This window comes from Zea mays, chromosome 5, assembly GCF_902167145.1.
Source record: "Zea mays cultivar B73 chromosome 5, Zm-B73-REFERENCE-NAM-5.0, whole genome shotgun sequence".
NCBI classification, from domain to species: Eukaryota; Viridiplantae; Streptophyta; class Magnoliopsida; order Poales; family Poaceae; genus Zea; species Zea mays.
The window spans coordinates 56,569,511-56,585,023 of NC_050100.1; the positions used below are offsets into that span (position 1 = coordinate 56,569,511).

At 42.6% G+C, this 15,513-nt stretch overlaps 1 pseudogene; it reads left to right on the plus strand.

The window, feature by feature from the left end:
- The first annotated feature begins 11,998 nt into the window (after positions 1 to 11,998).
- Positions 11,999 to 12,106, plus strand: LOC111589512 (uncharacterized; annotated as a pseudogene).
- The last annotated feature ends 3,407 nt before the right edge of the window (positions 12,107 to 15,513 follow it).

The following is a 15,513-nucleotide window of genomic DNA, read 5'->3' on the forward strand; positions in this document are numbered from 1 at the left end:
TAACAGACATCTACTCTCGAGTTTAGTTTCTATTTTTAGTAGGCTATGTGTTGAGTGTTTAGTACAATTTTAACATGTTAATGAATTAATTTAGATTAAGAGAAGTTTGTGGGCTGGGTACGTAGGGAATGGGGGACGAGAGATGGTTCCTCATCCCTATTTCTATCGACCCGACGAGAACTAAATTTATCATGTTTTGATTATGTGAGGACTAAATTATCCCCATCTTAGATTAGAGGTTCCCCATTGCCATCTCTAAATTTATCTGTTTTAATTATGTGAGGACTAAATTATCCCCATCTTAGATTAGAGGTTTTCCATTGCCATCTCTAAGAGCAAGTTTAATAATAGAAGCAACTACTGGATGTAAGGATCCTTGCAGCCTGCCATTTTGCCCATCTAGATAGTGGCTAGCTTTTCAATATTAATGCATGACCCAACTTATTCCTTACATAAAATTTCTTGTTTCTTGTGTCTAAGCCGGCTGTAAGTGTACAACCAGCTTCTCCTCTCTCTCATCTTCTCTCTTCTCAACTTCAGCTTTTAGTCGACTTATAGCTTTTAGTCGACTTCAGCTTTTAGTCTACTTAAAGCTCGCCGCCACAGATCGCGTGGCAAAAATCTTGTCGTCAGCCGTCGCTTTTTTCAAGCTTGGAAGTTCGTCGCGCGCGCGTGTCTTCTTCAACCTTCTTCATCAGCGGTGGACTTGTTGAAGCTAGCACGAGCCGCTCGTGCGGACGGGATGACGACCACCAGGATGCACCCGGCGCCTACGGGCTACGGCACCACAGCGCGCGACGACAATTTCTTTTTTCCCATGAACTAGCTTTAGCTTGTACCAGGGTGTCATACCGGCGATCGGTGCGCCCGCACACGTACGCATCGAAAAGCAGCCGTCGTTGACTTGCTGGATGTCGTATCAGCGCGTGGGACGACGGTAATTGCGAGCCTTGGTATTATACATATCTAAATGGATGTGCCGGGCTGGCCCGGTCCAAGCACAACGGGACCAGTACAGATCTGGCACGGTTCTAGTGTCGTGTCGGGTCGAGACGGCCCACAAGTTGTTCGAAGCGTCTAGACTTGAACCGGTAGTGTCGTGCCGGACTCAGACCCGTAAATACCCCAAAACTCAGAATTCAAAGGCATGTTCAAATTCATTTCAGATTCAACAACTTATATTTAAAATTTCATATACAAACTTAAATACAGAATTTTAGGCACACATAAACACATATCACATTTCATAATTTTATGTACACACATAAGCACAGATTGCATTTCAAGGGTGATGATGACCACCGGATTATATATCGTTAACGAGTCGTCCCGTTAATCGGGCCAGGCCCGTGTCTGCACTGTGGACCAGATTACCGTACCAAGAATGGCTCCGTAGTTGGCACGGTCCAGCCCCGCTTCTAACCGAGCCAGGCCGTGCTCGTGCCAAGCCACGTACCATCCACCGGCCCGGCTTAGTTTGGACATGTATCTCTACTACTCTATAAGGACGTAACGTGGGCGTCCACACGGGTACACCATGCCCCCGCCCCGGCGCGCCCTTCCCTGCCTCGCGCGATGTGCGGTGCCCCGGTCCCATGCCCTCCCCTCACACCGCCGAGACGGTCGCCACCCTTTCCCCCGGAGACAGCCGCTCGCTCGCCCGAGATCTTTTGCGTCAGACGTCGTCTCCCCCGCGATACCATGCCCCGCCTCCTCCTCAGCGCACCCCCTCGCCCTCGCCCCCGTCTTCGAAGAGGTCGTGACCCTGCTTCCATCCTCAGCGCCGCCACCTCGCCCCCATCCTCAGAGCTGCCGTCTCCCGCCCTCCTCGGCGCACCTTCGGGGTCCACATGGGTGGCAAGCGCCTCCGTCCCAGAGGCATCCGCCACTACCGCTGCAGCATACACCAGTGCGTCCTCGCTCGATGTCGACGATGGCAACGAGGAGGAGGACGGATCCGCGAGCACCCCCCGAGATCTGCTGCTGCCACTCCCACGCAACTCATGCTCGCGAGATCTGTGTGCAGGTTGATGGCCTTGTCGGTGAGATCTCGCTATCCACGCTCTGCTCCGTCGGCGGCGTGCCCGTAGTGGTAGCGATCGGAAGGCGCGGTGCCGTCAATGTCAGCGATAACGACGGCAGGGAAGCTCAGTCCTCCTCCCCTCCTCGACCATGCCATTGACAATCCTTGCCTCCCGCTATTTGCAGCCCAGTACGGGTATGCTCATCTTATATCCTTACACATCCCAACTTCTTGGTTGTTAGGGTTTGCTACTTATTTGTTTGTGTATACCAATATGCACTTACTAACCTATTTACTAACTGAGTCTTGCTTGAAGTCTCATCGTGCTGGCTGCATAGATCTCCGGTCCTCTTAGGACTGCAACACCAACGACAAGCAAGTTTAGTGAATTAACATAGCCGCCCTGCATGAATGAATTGTAGGAATGTGACCGATTTATTTAAATGTGGTTTTAATATGCTGAAAGTAACTTACAGACTGTCCATTAACTATCTCGCATCATATTTGAATATTGGCCACACTCCAGTTCCCTTATTAAGTGCTCTAATTTTGATATTATTACAAGCTGGATTTCGGCATTAGGAGTATCGGATAGCTGTCCTAACATTCTCGTGCAAAACATAATGAATTGTACGAATGCTATCGATTTATTTCAATGTGGTTTTAATATGCTAAAAGTAATGGGCAGACTATGCATTAGTTGTCTCGCATCCTATAAATATTGGTCACACTCCGGTTTCTCTTATTAAGTGCTCCATTGTTCCTTGACTATGCAAAGCTCTTCATGATAAACATTTAAAGTTTACCTATAAATATACTATCTTTCTACATCTACTTATATTGAACAACACATGTACTTGATCGCTCTACCTTGAGAATGCTGGTTTCAATTTTTTTGTGGCCTATAAAATATTATCTTTCTACACTCGTGTTTATTTGATTGGAGAGTCAAAAGTTGTAAGTCTATCAAAAAAGAGCCAGTGTTCCCAAATTTGTATTTATTGGACAGTCAAAAGTTGTAAGTCTTTTTCATCTCTTAAATCTTGTTTCCCTACATGTAAGCTTAATCGCTCTATAGTTAATCTAACAATTTCTAGAAACAAACTGAAGTGCAGTACTTGCTGGTGGGATTGGCATCCTTTTGTATGGTTCCACTGTACTACATTATGTCTCGCATAGTGACATCTCTGTTTGAGTCTGCCTTTTATATCTCTGTTTTAGTCTGCCTTTTGAATGTCTGGCATAGTGGCATCCTTAAAGTTACAAGCACTACAGGAATCCTAATGATTCCCGTCGGCCAGGATAATTCCCGTCGGCCACGAAAAAAGTCGACGGGGATAACGTAACTCCCGTCGGCTACACAACAGCCGACGTGAATAACTTAACACCCGTCGGCCAGAGAGTAGGCCAACGGGAGTTAACTTAACTCCCGTCAGCCAGAACATAGGCCGACGGGGATTACTTAACTCCCGTCGGCCAGAGCGCAGGCCGACGGGGATTAGGCTTTTATGAGCGCGGGTTCACCCGCGCGGGCTCATTTCTCTGTCTTTCCTTCCTAGCCGCCGCCGCCTCCTGCCCTATTCGCCGCCGCGCCGCCGCCCCTCCCCGCCGGCGTGCCTTCCCGGCCGAGCCCGACCGTCCACGCCGCGCACCCGGCCGCCCCGGCGCCGCCTGTCCGCCGCCCGTCCGCTCGCGGCGCCGCGCGCCCAGCCGCCCCACCGCCGCACGCCCGTCAGCGCCGCCGCGAGCCCGGCCGCCCGTCCCCGCCGCGCGCCCGCCCGTCCGTCGCCGCTGTGCCCGCCCTCGCTCGTCTCCGCCGTGCCCCACACCGCCCACATCGCCGCCGGGCCTCCCATCGCGCTCACAAACGTCGCCGCCGCCGCCTCTCAGAGCGTCGTCGCTGCCTCCTCGAGCGCTGCCGCCGCGCCCAAGCGCCGCCTCCGCCCCCGACCGCATCTCCGAACCAACTACGACACCCACGTGAGTTAATTATGTGTGTACATGTTAATGCATTGGATTGTGAATGTTAATTATGTGTGTACATGTTTATTTTCATCGGTTTTTTATGGCCGACAGGAGTTAACTTTCATGTGATTAGTATTAATTTAATAACACATGTGATTAGAGTGTGATTATAGTTAATTTAATATCACATGTGTGGCTTCATGTTAGGTAATTATTAATTGTATTCTTATAGTAGATTTAACTTATACTATTGAATTGTTAAATTTGATGTTATTTATTGATTAGATTTAACTTATAATATTAGGATGTATGAAGGTTTCGATATTGATTAATTTGATGTTATTTATGTGTATATATAATTATTTATGCATATATATAGTTTTACTACTTACCTATAGATGTATATATGTATGTATATATATGTGTGACGTGTAGAAACGTGATTGTCTCACACACACTCTTTACTCGTACACAGCCACAATAATGGGTGATAGACGTGATTGGATGTATGAAGGTTTCAAGAAGGGTGGGTGTCACACTAGTGAATGGTTTGCCAAGACGCAAATATTTCTAGACCATGCAGCTGCTTTGTCACAAATAGATAATATTAGGTGTCCATGCAATAAATGTAGAAATATGACGAGCCACACCAAGAGGCAGGTCACACTACACATGTGCTCGCATGGTTTCGTGCCAGGCTATAAGGTCTGGTATCTCCACGGTGAAGATGCTGAACGAGCAGCAGAAGTAGAAGTTGATGACGGTGAAGATGATGTTGATAGGATGGACCAGATGCTTGAGGATCTGCAGCCTGAACTGGCACCAGATCATCATGATTCACCTACACCGGAGGTTCAGAAGTTCTTCGATCTACTCAAAATGTCAGAAGAGCCTCTTCACGGGCACACTGACGTGACCGTCCTCGAATTCGTGACCCGACTGATGTCAATCAAGTCAAAATTTGCATTTTCAATTAATTGTTACAAGGAGCTTGTGGATTTGATTAGCGAGGTTCTTCCTACGGGTCACAAGATGCCCAAAGACATGTACCAGTCCAAAAAATTGCTTGAAGGTCTTGGTATGGAGTATGAGAAGATTGATGTTTGCCAAGACAACTGTATGCTTTTTTGGAAGGAACATGGCAGAGAACAAAAATGCTTAAAATGTGGGAAGTCAAGGTACGTGGAGCTTGTAAATGAAGATGGGGAGAAGGTGGTGACAAAGGTTGCACATAAACAGCTTCGGTACATGCCTCTCACTCCTAGAGTGAAACGTTTGTTTCTCTCGAGGAAGACCGCTATGCACATGAGGTGGCATAAAGATTGTACGGACAGACAAGATGGGTTAATGGTGCACCCGTCAGATGGTGATGCATGGAAGGCTGATAGGACTTTAATCATGCCACATGGAGATCAGTGAGTGTAATATATTAACTTATCTCATATAACTATTATGTGTATTGTTAATGTTTTTGTGTAATGCAGGAATTGGGAGGACCTGTCCTTTGACGGCAAGGGACACCACACTCAGGTTAACCTTACGTTGGGTTCTCTTTGCCGCCTTCACTACCCTGGTATAGTGAAGGTGTCAAACGGTGATACCGAGGATGAGGTGCTCGTCAGTACCTGGGACGAGTACAAGTTTAAAAAGGAACGAAACCACACCGACAGATAGGGACTTGTGCGTAATGACTTTTGGGTATGAATTCTTTATTATTTTTGTTATGTTTCTTAATATTGTAAATCTATGACTTATACCATTGTATTTGTATTCTTTATGTTGTAGCTTTGATATCGGTTGCCTGACAGAGAGGATTACATGGGGCACGCTGAACATGTCTTCCAAAACAATGCAAAGAAGCTGGTGAAGGATGCCATATACTATGCGAGAATTCAGGCTACAAACCTGTATTTTCAAAAGCATCCGGAAGAAGCAGGCCCCTTGAATAAAAAGGAAGGGTCCTCAAAGATATATTTGACTGAGGATCAATATCGTGAGGTTAGTATTCAATTTGTTTTACCCTTTATATTTATTGTTGTGATTGATAATATGTAATATTGTGTTTGTGCAGGTGATGGTTCCATGGATGGCGCCCGTGCCTGATGCGTACTATGCTTGGTGTCGATATTGGGCTTCCGAAGGCTTCCAGAAAGCGTTAGCGCATCACAGACAATGTCGAGGAACCAATCCTAACCACAAGTTTGGCGGTGACGACATGATACGAAAAGCTAAAAGAATGGTAAGTTTGATCTATCTATGTCAATCAGCAAATAATACGATTGCTTATGAATGTTTTTTGTTTATACAGGAAGCTACGAGTGGCCAAAAGCCTAGTGACATTGAGGTCTACCAGGAGGGCCACAAAGGACCAGACCCGAACAACCCTGACCAGCTCTGCAGCCAGACATCCACAGATCGCTTGGTGAGTTTTGGCTCAAAAGTTCAAACGTTCAAAGTATATAAATTCCAGCATTTGTAAGGTTGTGAATGATGTATAGGCGGCATATGGGGAGGAGATGGTTCGTCGCCATGGCCCTGACTTCGACTGGCGCCATGAACCGATGGATCCCTCGGTGGTGTACGCAAGTGGTGGTGGCAAAACGCATGGACGGTAAGCTCTAACTTATGAAATTATATGGTTGACACTAAATTGATTATACAGTAATCACATTTTTTGAATAACTTATAGATACGCACTCTTCGACGGATTCATTGACTCGTCGTCGGTGAGATCTCAGAGGACGGGTTCATCTTCCCGTAGCTCATGCTCTCGTCGGCCGAACGAGCAGGAGTTGGAGATTATGAGGATGCGTGAAGAGATAAGACAACAACGCGAATTTATGGAGGCTTGCAATGCACATAACCAAGCGATGTATCAAGTGGGTACACATAATCCAAACTCTAAATTATTATATTTCAATACAACATCTTCGGTAGTAACACATATGTGTTTAACAGTTAATGCAGCAATAGGGCATGACATCAAATTTTCCACCGCCACCACAATGGAGCCAATTTGCAAACACACCAGTTCCACCACCACAGTTCACCACCCCTCCGACACATATACCTGCACCTGGAGATAGGGTACGTTTGATAACTCTCCATTAATTTATATACTTGTATACTTTTTTGATATTTGCATTTAACGTGATGATATTTGCTAACTTGCATAGGTTACGCCCGAAGCGGGTGGTAGTGGGTCTGATCTCGCAGCAGGGACTGTATTTGTTGACTCGCTCTTCGCGTTCCCTCCTCCTGGTGGTGGTGGCGGCAGCGGTCAAAGCTCTAACCACCCAAGTGGTGGTTATCTCTAAACACTTGAACATGTTTCTTAACTCGTGGACTCTTGGTCGTACTTGAACATAGGTCGTACTTATATTTCAATACTATGTCGTACTCGTTGACTCGATGTGGTGGTTGAACTTATATTTGAAATGTTGGTGGATGTTATGTTTGTAATGCGTGATTTTATTATGAATGCATGTGTTTGTAATGTGGCTGCTATCTGTGATTTATGTTATGTGTGATATATGTTATGTGTGCAGAAATAGTGTCCTAATTTAGTGCTGTTTTTGTAGCAGTATAGGGTAATTCTCGTCGGCCCAGTTAATTCCCGTCGGCTATGGTCGAACCGACGGGAATTAACTAATAACTCTCGTCGGCCCAGTTAATTCTCGTCGGCCTAGGGAACCGACGGGAATTAACTAATAACTCCCGTCGGCCTGGGGAACCGACGGGAATTAATTAATAACTCCCGTCGGCCTGGGAAACCGACGGGAGTTAGCATTAATTTCCGTCGGCTAGTTAGTGGCCGACGGGGATAAACTTATCCCTAACAAGGGACGCCTGGCGGCTGAAAACCGACGGGAATAAGCCCTAAACCGACGGGAATTAAGTAATTCCCATCGGTTTATGCTTATTCCCGTCGGTTTCTGGCCGACGGGAATTAAGTGAATTCCTGTAGTGAAGATTACTCTATTTTGTTACAGAGCCGAAGAGCATTTAGCAAATACATTGCGACAAGCTCTAATTTACAAAGTAATACTCTCTAGCTTCTTTTATCTTGTTTTTCATAATCGGTACCCCTGACACTTCATAAATATGTTTGTTGTAATGTTATGTCCTACTGGGTCTTGGATTTGCAATGCCTTCATTTGCTCATGTTTCACTTATTCTGGCTTCTTATAGAAGTAAAGGGCAGGTAACTTACTGCTTGCCTGTAAAAAGGCTGCTACAATTTTATTTGTCCTTCTCTGTCCAGAGTTGATAAAGTACTCACAATGGTATGTTATTCCTTCCCACTAAGCTTACTTAGTTGTTCTTAGGAAGGTCTGCATGTTGCTTGTGGATTTGCCATACCCAATCCACCCAAATCAAACTTGACATCAACCAGAAAAATGACTTCCAGTATGTTCAATTACACAAGATCTGTTTAGTCTGTTCAAATAGTTTTACAAGTTCTCAGTTACCATGCTTTTAAAATGATCTCTTTTATAGTTTAAAATGTGATAGAGCCAAACCTTTTTTGCTTAATTGCACTATGATATATCATTTGGTCAGCTATTTCCTATTTTTAAAGTCTATCCTTTTCGTGGTTTAAGCAAGCGAACCAAACACTATTCAAAAGATTCAAAACTATATTTTGTGTTTTGCAGGAACCAAATAGGGTTGATGTTTCATTGAAGCGAATGTCATTAACATTTTAGTGTTTAGATACTGAGGTTTATACCTCCTTGATGATGGCTTCACTTTATTAGTGTGGTTAGGTAGGATGCTCCCACATGAACTTGTGAACAACATTCTTGGATTGGCTGAGTAAGATTGGCGAACTTCCCTGACCTATCAAAGGTACAACTTTTCCACTTCATAATAATACTGGTAGCTACATATTTTTACATCTCATCATGCACAGTAGACTCTTTCCCTGTAAATGCTCTTATATGAAAATTTACAGTAAATGTGTAGTGTACCATATTATTTTGGTTTTCATGGTGCACTGAATTGGGCTGTGCTGCGGATTGTGTTGAGAGTGTGACAATGAATTTCAGCGTTCATGTTAATTCAGTGTCTATTATTTGTACTTCAGATTTCTTGGCAGTTTAAATGTTTAATGCAGTGTTGGGTGATTGTTACTTGTAGCTGATAGTTTTGGGTGACTGTCACTTCAGTTTGTGTCATGTTTTGGGTGACTGCCACTAGCTGCAGTTTGTGGGCGACTGTCTATTTTAGACATATACATATAAAACTTACATGCTAGATTAAACAATTTTAGCATAAACAACTGCAGTCTATTGTGATGTTATCTATTTTGTGAGATTGGTGAGTAAAATCATAAAATCAACTCACCGGTTATGCTCTGCCCCCTGGCAAAGGTGTTTTTGTTGAGAATATCTCTTCTCAGTTTTCACCCTGGAATCTACAATCTTTGAATGCTACTTAGTTTTCTTATTGATTTGTCTAAAACATCGAACTCTAATTGGTTGCATTCTTTTATGTATGTAACAACCAACCACCAACATCAAGTTCTTTAAGGTAATCACTTGCTTCTGGTAAACTTATATGTGTCTTGATTGATAGCTATTTCAGTAACTATGATATCATTTCTTGGAAAATCTATGAATATATGTCCACCCTTTATCTGTAATATTTCACTTGTGATTTTTATATCTCAAATACAAGCTAACCTTTGTTATTGTTTACATGGTAGTTTTGTCATTTTTCTCTCACCCATTTTACTGCTACTTTTGTAGTTCTCCACAGAATGTAGTAAGTGATTTAGCCATAAATTGTGCACATCATTATTTTGAAGTCTTTTTATTAGGAAGGTAGCACCCCTTTTTCTGAAAAAAGTTTAACCATACCTTTCAATACTGAAATTGAACCTTGGGGTTGTCTTTGTTCTACTTTCTATCATATTTGTGAGTAATATGATTGCTAATTTATTTATGCACTATTAATACCCCTTATGTGTTCTGTAGTTACTGTCTGTGAACGTAGACATCCAAGTTCTAGCCTAAGCAAAAAATTTATTGCAACAGGATTTTGGATGCGACGAGAAGTTCCCCATCACAGATGATTGGGTTAGCCACTTGCTACCTGCTTACAGTGAGGATAGAATTGTGAGGGTCTATGTCAAGAAGCCTAAGTTGGTTAGTGCACATAAAGTCAGCTACTTTGTTTTCATCATATTTATTAGCTTTCGAATGTTAATGAAACACTTGGTTCTAGGTTGATGTGGTGTTGGAAGCCTTTGAGAATCTCTAGATGAGAATGTATGGTGAGAAGACTTAAGTGCATGAGATGCCCAAGAGAAAGAGGATTAGATCCAACTAGCCGTTGCAATGTCTTTTTGGAATATGTCTTCATTTTATTTTGGAGGATAGATCCAAAACACATTTTGCCCTATAACGATATTGTTATGCCATCTAGAAAACAACCAGCAACGACTCAGATTTTGCATATCATAGTTATATTTATCGCTCTATGTCTATGTTTTATACTAATTTTTAACTTCCGTGGCAACGTGCGGGCATATAACTAGTACTTGTATATTTATTTATGGCGTACGTGTCGTTAGATTAGCAATGGGTCAGAATGCATTTTCGTAGCAATTGTTTTAGACTGTTTATATGGGCTAATTGTGAGCCCATCATCACCAAATAGAACACTCCCTAGCTAAGAGACGTCTCGCCGGCTGGTCAATGAACAGTGACCAATGGATCCATAAATACACACATCGATGCTTGTGTGCGCAGAAGAATCAGGGAGAACCGAAAGGTACGGATCAGTCCCATTCAAAACCTGCGTTGATTGCTAGTCGTCGTCGTCACATGTTTGGTTTACTGAAGGGCACGTGGTTGCAGGTGCAGCGGCACTGCGGCCTGCGGCGGCGCCAAGAACACGCCGATCGATTCTAGGCGTCTCATTCCCAGTTCCCCGCGCAGTCCGGCAGTCCAGCAGTCAGCAGATGACCGATCAAACATCAAACAGAGAAACAAAGGCAAAAAGAAAGCTGCATGCAGCGGTAGAAATGGTCTCTCTCTCTCCGGCGAAACTTCTCCGAACTGCTTGGATTCTTTCTAGACAAATTGCTGGTTTTTGCTTGTGTTTCCATGAATGATCCAGGCATCCAGCTTCGCAGTTCGCACGCCATAACAGTATAATTTCCATATGGTATACGACATGTGTGTAGTGTAGGACGTCAAATGCATGCAATCCCGCGTGGTTAGTATATGTAAGGTTTTCTTCCACAAATCATATATAAGCTTATACAAAATAATGGTCTGTATTATAGATATTACTGTTAGTATAGTAATATAGTAAAGTTTAAGATAGAAGATAGAATAGAAAAGCTGATGGATACATCCAAACAAAGACCCCCCTAGTCCTGACTAGACGTGTTTTTGTCAAACAGAGTATTGGACGTATAATACACATCTCGAGTGAAGCAAAATACTTATCTATACCATCCAATCAAATCACAGCCATATTCATAACCTTCACTAAATCTACCAACAAATTACACTTAGATTTAACACACCATCAAAACTAAAGATTCAGATAACTGGACAATCCCTTCTCCCCTACTTAAATACAATGAGTAATATTATTTAGATCGTCCCTATGTCTCCTATAACCTTGTCGCCCCAGCCTCCTCCTCCTCTCACTTGCGCTGCCGCCTCCATCGACCCCTCACCTCTCTACAATCATAGTGTTAGCATGTGCTATATGTTAGTCTCCACTGTTTTAAAGCACCGGTTTCATGCACCGTGTGTTACGTGTGAAGCACGTAGATCTGTTCCTCTCATCCGCTTCTCACCTACCAATGAGCCGTTACACAAATTGGTCGTTACACCATAGATAGACCGTGAGAAACCACACAAGTCCAACACGACAAGAAAGCCCTATACAATATAACGCTCCCATATAGTACCATCTCGTTAGCTGAAGCAGGACGAGCAATTGAGCGGGCTATAAAAAAAAGAGGTCAGACTCTTTTTCCAACTCATACCTTTCTCGGCCTTTTGGCTGAAATAAAATATACTATTTGCTATTATCATTTTAATATATGATATATGGACCATATGTTCAAATATTTTTTTATAGGTATCGAATATGATTGTACCTAAATATAATGATCGAGTAGTACGCATGATGGAGTAACGATGGTCAATCTTTTCCCGTGACTAGCAGTTTGGAACCCTGGTCCGGACTGGAATTAATATTAATTGCCTCTCCAAATCCAACAAGGCATGCAAAAAAAAGTGTATCGCATGTGGAAAAACCTAGGTTAAAACAAATACGACCTCGTCGACGACAGGTTTAGTGGCTGCTGCTGGTGCGTATTATTGGTTCGGCGACTGGGACGTACGCGTCGTGGGGTTGAATCGGAGTCATTAGAGCATCATATATATGCCAATTAAAACATCAGCATGAATATATATTATTACCATGAAAAATGCAAAGCAGTGGTAGAGCTTGTCCGTCACGGTACAATGGGTTCAAGAAGGAACACCCTCATTAGCTTCTTGTTTTTTGGCCGCGTGGTCTTTTACTGTGTTGAGGTTGAGTACTTGAGTTACGGTCAATGTGGGTTACTGAGCTGGCAGCGTATCTTGTGCACATGCGTATGGCTGTGCACATATACACATCTTGGATCCTTCAACCACGGTTCGATGGTCACTGTCACTTTACCCCTCGCAGCCTTTTATGTGATGTGAATTGTTTCTTGCAAAACATCCCTTGTTCCTCAAACAGACCAGATTCATTGGCTTCTCGTACACTACTAGAATCCAGCTCTTTACCGAGTGCCAGATGATTTGCTGAGTGTTTTTTTCGGCACTCGGCAAATAAGTTTTTTGTCGAGTGCTAAACAAAAAACACTCGTAAAAAACACACTCGGCAAAAGGTTTCTTTGCCAAGTGTTTTTTGACACTTGGCAAAAAGTTTTTTTGCCGAGTGTGTTTTTTGACACTCGACAAAGAGTTTTTTTTACGAGTGTTTTATTTTTAACACTTTTTGCCAAGTGGTTTTTTTAACACTATGCAAAAACAATTTAAAAATTGTATTTTAAAGCAGTAAATTATTTCAAATGAAAAAGTTTTTAACTATAAATTTGTATAACTTATCAACATTGATTGGGACACTATAAATTTTCAACTACAAATTTGTATAACTCATCAACTATAAAAAGGTCTTTGTCAAGTGTTTGGGACACACTCGACAAAGAATGTCAGTCCGGTAGTGGTACAAGGCCGAGGAAGCCACCATTGGAGTCGCCACCGACACCGTTCTGGTCTGCAGCTGCCCTCGCCGAACGTCGTTGTCGTCGTCGCTAGAGCCTATACCCGCCACCGCAACAGTGGTGAATCTAACTAGTAATATTGTTAGAGTCATTAAGGTTAGTTCCATTGTATAATATAATATTTTTTTATTTTAACAATGTTTTTCTAAAGGATTTATAACATCATGCAACTGTTTGGGGAAGAAGGAGAGGAGGTTTTGCAAGAAACAATTCACGTCACACGAAAGGATGAAGGGGGTAAAGTATCAAAGTGGCGGTGACTATCTGATCGTGGTTGAAGGGACATTATCGAAGATGTGCATATGTGATGAACATGGTATCTCGCAAAGTCTTCTTCAAAATAAGTACCTAAAAATTAAAAAATAACCCAAGTAGAACACATGCCCCATGATTCTCACTTTTGGTTCAAACTTATGGCGGTAAAACAGGACTTTATGAGAACGAGTCATTTTGTGTTAGGGGATGGTATATAGATTCAGTTCTAGAAAGATAAATGGTTGGGGTCTGTCCCTTTGAAAGACCAATTTCCAGTTCTATACAACACTGTGAGAAAGGAAATGGCAACGATAGCTAATGTCCTACAATATAATCAGCTTAACGTGGCTTTTCGTCGGTCATTTAATGAAAATAATCTAGCTGCTTTGAATCACGTAGTAGCTAGAGTAATTACTATTAGTCTAGCTGATCGAAGAGACACATTTGTATGGGATCTTCTCCAGCAACATCAGTTTACAGTCAGCTCTACGTATAGGACTTTGGTCGCTCCAAACATTGTTTCGAGAAACCACCCTATCTAGGATTTAAAGCTACCTTTGGGGCTAGTATGGAAACTCAAATCCCATTCGGGACTGAAAGAGATTGGAGAGGAAATTAGTTCATTTCCACCTCAATCCCCTCCAATCCCAAAGGATAGGACTTTGGTCGCTCCAAACATTGTTTCGAGAAACCACCCTATCTAGGATTTAAAGCTACCTTTGGGGCTAGTATGGAAACTCAAATCCCATTCGGGACTGAAAGAGATTGGAGAGGAAATTAGTTCATTTCCACCTCAATCCCCTCCAATCCCAAAGGGGATTTGAGGTTTCCAAAGTAGCCCTTGAAGATTAAAGTTTTTATGTGGTACTTAGTTAAAGGCATAGTTCTAACAAAGGATAATTTAGCCAAAAAAACAGCGGAAAGTAAGTGTTAAATGTTGTGGATGCAACTTAGATGAATATATTCAACACCTTTTCTTTGACTGTTATATGGCTAGATGTGTTTGGAGATGTGTACAAATTTCATTTAACATTACTCCACCTTCGTGCATCCAACATATGTTTGCCACTTGGCTAAAAGATTTAAATTATGGGCTTAAGAGCCTGATTTGGGTTGGAGCATGTGCCCTCTGTTGGGCTATATGGTTAAATCGTAATGTTGTGGTTTTTTATAATGCACAAGTTTCAACTCCCTTGCAGGTCGCATTGGACAAGATTCTAGATATTGTTACAGGAGGAGGAGGACAGACCTCAAGTAAAATAGAGCTTTCGTGTGCTTGAGACGATAATAATGATGGAGATCTTTTCAAATAATGGCTGGTTTTTTATCATAGATTTAGAGCTTAAATTTGTGAAACCTTTGTAGAACGTGAGATTTTCGTTCCAAAATGGAACCCCATGTTTGTGAGTTTGAACAACCACATGTATCAATCGATACAGAAGATGGAATAGTATTCCTGTGCACGGCCGTACACATGTGCATAAGATACGCTATAAACAATACTTGTTTGAAGACAGTATCTCAAACCATGATATTTAGTATACATGTGCAATTAGACATAAATAAAAACTGTGTTGAAGTGAAGTTTTAAATAATCTAAAAATACTATGATATGTACAAAACCATGATATTTAAAATAGATTTTTTTTTACTATATAGCCAAACACCTCCGAGCTAGCAAAAACTAACATGATATTTCTCAATACCATGGATAATTTTACCTCAAAACTCTAAAAATACTGCAGTCTACGGACAATACAGCAGTACGAATGTCGCCGGAACCAGTGCAAAATAAAATTGCCATCTCGCTCGTTCGATCGACAGCCCTTTTCTGACTCTTGTGGAGGGCTCTGACTTCGGTGCCGTTAATTACATTGTTCTTGCTTTACAAATATGACTTCGGAGAGTGATGACTGCATGCTCCGTACCGTAAACATGCTTCTATAGATGCGCGCACGTGTAC